The following is a 6,280-nucleotide window of genomic DNA, read 5'->3' as shown; positions in this document are numbered from 1 at the left end:
TAGCCAAGCAATGGACTGCTATGGATATGGCCAATGAAGCATCTGAATCCCTCTGGAATACAATAGTTTTCCCGTTGTGTGTCTATTCTTTAGTTTTTTCTTTCATTATTCCCTTCACTTATGTCCTTGTTTAGAGGATTTTGATGGGAGATCTACCAAATTATTAATTGATGCGTATATGCTCTGACCATAAAAGGAAAAAATTACAAATATAGACACAATCTCACTACAGTTCTGGTGGTAGAAATGATCTTTGTAAGGAGACATTGTGCATGCCCTTTTAAAGAAATTGGGTTTATTGACTAATGTGCCTTTTGTTTTTCTGCCAATAAGGGGTCTTCTTCTCCTTGATAAAATATGGGGTTATAAAAGACTTGAATTTCTTTTTGACTTCAAAAAGGACAACATCTTTTTAACACCTAATGGTTTCCTTCAGCATTATTGCTGTTCCTCTAGTTTTCTCGCAGTAATTTTTGTTTTATGATTTTTTTTTTCCCCAGTACTTACAAGATCGAATTATGTGTAACTCTGCAACCATTATCTCTCCTCATTTTATGTCTGTGCAGGAATGGTGCATGGGACTATCTCTGGGAGAAGGGCACTTCATACAGGGTGGCATTGCTTAAGACCTTCGTTCTGATGGTCGAAAAAGATTAACTTACCGTCCTATTTTTGTTGAAATTGGAGTTATACCCCAGGTATAGCATTTTTTTCAAATACTTTATTGAAACATAATCTGAATGCTGGAAATGATTCATATAGCCAAAACCAATTAGTTAGAACTAGTAAGTTGCCTGTATAATGTTATAATGTTTTATGTAAGATGGTTTTGGAAAATGTTGTACATATATTATAGCATAATTGTTATAAAACTTTGTTAGTAACGAGTTCATTATAAGAAATAACAATTATAAATTGCACTCACATAACCATTATAGTTTTTAAGTTCAAGGAATGAGAAATTAAAACAAACAAAAAAAAACTTTAGAGGATATTATAGAATGAAAGTTGATATAGAATGTCTCCCTCTCTTTCTACTTAATTCTAAAACAAAATACAGATCTCAAACACTCATAGTTAATCGCAACCTTTACAAAACACCTAAGTCCACAATGGCTGATCTTAACATTAATATTGTAATTGCCTTGTCACTCAATATAAAATTCAGGTCTCTTCCTTGGTTGTAGCCAACTCATACGGGTTAAGATTAGATGGGACAACATTGTTAGAATTAGGTAGGCTTCATGAAGGTAAATGACATCGTTTTTTGGTTTGTGTGTGTTTGACATATGATGACATGAAGGGATATGGATAGGTATATATAGAGGAGTAGAAGTGTAAGAAGTGAAAATTGTGAATTGAAATACAAAGAGTTTTGTGTGTATGTGTGAGGGAAGAAAATTCTTGAAATATTGAACCAAAGGAAACAAATAATATTCATTTTTTAATTTAAAAAGTCTTGAAACATTGAACCAAATGAAACAAAAAGTTATTAAATATTATTTAATTTGTTCTTATCTTTGATGTGGTACTTGAGAATATATCAATTTTCTTTGCAAAGAATGCTAATTTTATTATTGTTAGTCACGGTTAATCTACAAAGTTTGCTTGTAAAACTAAATTCAAACTAAACCCTAGTCCTTAGACATATTTTTTATTCCAAAACTGGGTATCCTTTGTCTATGTAGTGCTCTTTCATGAGTTGTAGAAGGGTAATAAGACATATTTACAATGTTTAAGAAATTATAGACATCAACATAAAAGAAAAAAAAGTACCACTGTCCTCCAAACATCAATGTTTAATCAAATCCTGTTAAAGCTCAAAATTAAGAAAATTTTCTAGTGAGCACAATTTAGCGCAAAATTTCAAATTTAGCAACACTGTTATTTTCTGTATGTATCTCAAACTAATATGAAAATAACCTTAGCAATATGCAATCACTTATCAACCAAAAACCACAATGGTTGAAAATTGATTCTTAGAACATATATATAGACGCCCTCATAAAGCTTTCAAATCTTCATCATACATAGAACTTTTGTAAATTTACATAGCAAATTGCCAAACATAAGCATGTATATGGATACTTATACTCCTTTCCAAAAGCTGAATTTAAGAGACCATATTCTGGATTCCCTCACAGCAATCACTGTAGCAGATATTGCTGCCACGGGTGCCACCACATGTGCCATAACTGGCACCACTGTCGCTGCCACTGGTACAATTGTGGCAACTGTAGGTGCCACAACCTCAACAAAGTGAAAAATTGGGCACCATAAAACAATTTTTTGACAGTTTGCTTTGTTTGTCAAGATGTCACAAACTTGCGTGTATTGCTATGAAATGAAAAGGTTGATATGATCCTTTATTTATATGTTGATAAGATGGGAGAGACCTGATTAGTGATAAGCCTAGTTCTCTTGGACCAATGCACCTCCAATGGATTCATCTACTTCTCATAAATTCAAATACATTGACTTACTTTGGAAGATTAATAATTCTATGATAATTCTTTCAATTTACCTAGAATTTTGTAACTACCATTTCTACTATTTATTACTATTCAGTATAAGATCATGTATATAATCAATGATTCAATGCAGAATATTAACCTCAAGCCCAATGGTCGACTGTCAAGGTAAAAAAAGAACCTTTGCTTTTAGAAAATTAGACTAAAGGTTACGAAGAGTCAGTAATAATTAACACCCCTCTATCTTATCTATTACTTGAAGTTTAATTAATAAATTACTGATGTTGCATAAGAGTAGTAAATTAATAATGATGCATTCACCCAAAAAAAAAAAAAAAGTATTAATGACAATTTAAGGTTGTGGTGAGAGTTAAATTCTCCTTTCAAGGAGTGTGCCACTTGGTAGGACCTTATGCTCTCCCTCATGAGGTCTCTATTTATAAATATATATATATATATATTGATTAAGTCTAATTTGAGTTTCTTATTAGTTTACCTCATGTAAACAAGGAAATTAATTATTTTTACATTTGCATTGGCCTGCTTTCTTCCAGACAAAGTGAACTTTTTTCTGCTGGTTTTTACGTTATCATGGACTTAATGGCAGGCAAATGGTTCAGCAAGAGTCAGGTGGGGGCAAACAGATGTTATTTCCAGTGTGAAGGTATTTAATAGTTTGAGATTCTGGATCTTCCACACATATCTACATTAAGCATTTTCCTCCTGTGTTTTGTGAAGACTTGTAATGTTGTGTACTAATTTCTGTAAATGCAGGCTGAACTTGGAAAGCCAAGTTCATTGCAACCTGACAAAGGAAAGGTTGCCATTCATGTTGATTGCAGTCCAAGCGCAGCACAATGTTTGGGGTTGTATATCTATACTATCTTCTAATGCTATCAATATTTGTTGATTGAGCTCATATAGTTCTTCTTCTTATAATTGTTATTAGGTTGAACTTATTTTCATTGGCTAATTTAGTTTAAAAATAAGGGTGTATAAAAGTACATTTGTACTAGAAAAAGTGAGTTTTTAAAAAGCCGTAGTAATGAAAATAAGTTGGTATTTTAGGCTAAAACAAACAGATCTTTATCCTTGTTTGTTTGTTTTTCTATAAAAGAATTCATTCTGTGAAATAGCAGTTGAAATTCAATCATGGCACAATGAGGAAGAGTTATTCTCGTTGCCAATTTTCTTTGTAGTTCATTATTTATATATATTTCTAATTTAGATTTATTCCTTACTCAGGGAGAGGGGTGAGGAGTTGTCCACAGAACTCTCAGCATCAATTTATTGCCCTACATATGATTTCTATCATTTTGCAGTTTGTCCTCGAATTTGTATTTTGATTATAGGTTCTTGCTTTGCTTGAATTGAAAAAATGAGGTCTTATTTATTTTTCATAGGGGCTGGAATTGATCTCTCGTCTCTAATAGTTGTGGAGGGAAAATTGCTGGGATCTTTATAATGATTGTCTTGTTGTTTGTTCAGATGGGAATCTGCTTGATGCCCTAGGTTCTGCCATTAAGGTAGTTTTTCTCTGCATGCATCCATACATTTGCAGTTTAATTTTTCTCTTAATTTCGTCAGGATGTCAAGAATTTTTCTGGCTGTTGATAAAGTCTAGAGAGCTGATGAGCCATATCTCTTGTGCTTGAACCATGTCTAAACCAGACTGATCGAATTTCAACTTCACTGAGCTTCATTTTTTCTGATAAGTTTAATAGATATTGGTCATACTCAGTGCAGAAGGCTTCATTTTGTGGGTCTAGGGGAGGGAATTGGTTGGCATCCTCAACCCTATTTCGGAGAGGCTCCCCATTTAAACGATCTTCGTGCCTATGTTGTATCTATTTTACCATGATAGAAGCATGCATATAAATTTTTGGCATCGTTATTCTCCCTAGATTGTCATGATCAGAGGCATCATAAACAGTTGATGGCTTTGCTGCCATTGGAAACTGAAAACTAATGTATCTTTATTGTTGTTCCTGAAGGCTGCTTTGAGCAATACAGGCATCCCAAGAGTTCGTGTTGCAGCTGGTGCATTGGGTGATGAGAAACCAGAGGTTGACATCAGTGAGGAAGAATTTCTGCAGTTTGACGCATAGATATTCCTGTCATAGTTCCATTAACAAAGGTGACAAAACTGCACTTTTAGTTATAATCTTTTCATAAGCTGCAAATGTCTGTACTTCCAGCATGTAGTACTAACCTTCTGTTTTATAGGTGGGATGGCACTATATTGTAGATGCCACTTCAGAAGAGGAGTCCCAAATGAGCTCTGCCGTTTCTATTTCTATTAACAGGAAAGGACATATTTGTGGGCTGACTAAACGAGGTGGTGCAGGCCTGGATCCAAGCATCATTCTTGATATGATGTCTGTGGTAAAACATGTAAGTGAGCAGCTAATAAACCAATTGGATTCTAAGATAGCTGCTGCTAAAGCTGGGGAAGAAGAATCGTGGCATGGTTAGAACCTGCAGTTGGTGCATTCAAACGAACTGGTGTGTTGAAGTTTTAGTTTGGATAATTTACTAGGGGATGAAGATAGAATGATATGTGTTGAACACTTTGCACGTTAACCAAAATTGTCCAAGCTATTCTATGCAATTTTGCCTTTTTACGAGTTAGATCTGGTTACCAGTTTATGAAAGCTTACCTGCCAGCTCTTATATTTTGATTGGAAGCAGCCAGACATGTTGTCATTAGAGCACTAGCAATAATGGTGCTAAATAGCTATAAAGCTATTTTTAGCACCACCAATACTTAAAATGCATGCTACAGTAGTGGTGCCATAGGTAAAAAATTTTAGCTTCTTGCTATAGTGCAGAGCTATAAATGGTCGTGCACTATAGTAAGAAACTATATAAATATATATATATATATATTATTAAACTTCTCTCTCTTCTCTCATAAAATTTTTTTTTTCTCTTTTTCTTTCTTTCTCTCTCTCTCTGTGTGGCCTCCCTCATCTCCTCTCTACTTCGTCGGACAGCTCGCCGATAGTGGTGCTCATAAAATTCATATAAAAACCCATCGAATTAGACACCTAGCCACCAAAAACAACATTGGATAGGACCATTGCCACTGAAGCAACGTCGATCCACCAAACCCATGGATCATTAAACCCATCCCAACAACCCACCATTGCCACCAACAGCAGAGCGCCTACCACCACCACCATCGCCTGCAATAAGTGACCCACCACAAACTTGCGCATTCACAACCACCACAAAACACAAACACACATCACAAATCACAAACCCATAGCAGATCGGTTAGAGTAGAGAGAAAGATCACAAACCCATGGCACAACTCACAAACCCGTGTCGGCACAACCCACAACCCATAACCAATAGGATCCTCAAGAGCTTCGACGATTTCGTCTCCAACGCTGACGAGGAAGGTTTCGAGATGGTAATGGGTGGGAAGGAGAGAGCGGCGATGAGATAGAGAGAAGCGAGAGTGGAGAGGAGAGAAATGAGAAGTGAGAAGTGAGAGTGGAGAGTGGAGAGGCATGGCACGCATAGAGATAGAGAGAAAGAAAGAAATTAATAAAATAATGTAGTAGATGTAATATTTTATTGTAATATTAATATTATTTTATTGTGTTAAAAGCTAAAATAGATCCACTAATGCTGGATATTTTATAAAGTGAATAGGTAAAACAAATAAAGTAGCTTTTTATAGTGCCAAATAGCTAAAAAAAATAGCACCGCTACTGTGGATGTTCTTATACTTCTAAAGAAAAATTTCCTGCCAATGGAGTAGCATTGTTGTGTGTTGCAGACCTAGAAATCGTTTTCAC

General features: G+C 35.0%; 1 pseudogene; it reads left to right on the top strand.

Moving 5' to 3' along the window:
- Positions 1-575: 575 nt before the first annotated feature.
- LOC112034655 (uncharacterized) lies at positions 576-5,104 on the top strand (annotated as a pseudogene).
- The last annotated feature ends 1,176 nt before the right edge of the window (positions 5,105-6,280 follow it).

The sequence above is a fragment of the Quercus suber genome, unplaced genomic scaffold, assembly GCF_002906115.3.
Source record: "Quercus suber isolate HL8 unplaced genomic scaffold, Cork oak 2.0 scaffold_395, whole genome shotgun sequence".
NCBI classification, from domain to species: Eukaryota; Viridiplantae; Streptophyta; class Magnoliopsida; order Fagales; family Fagaceae; genus Quercus; species Quercus suber.
Note: the sequence above shows the minus strand (reverse complement) of the source record. Positions and strands in the feature narration are given on the sequence as shown.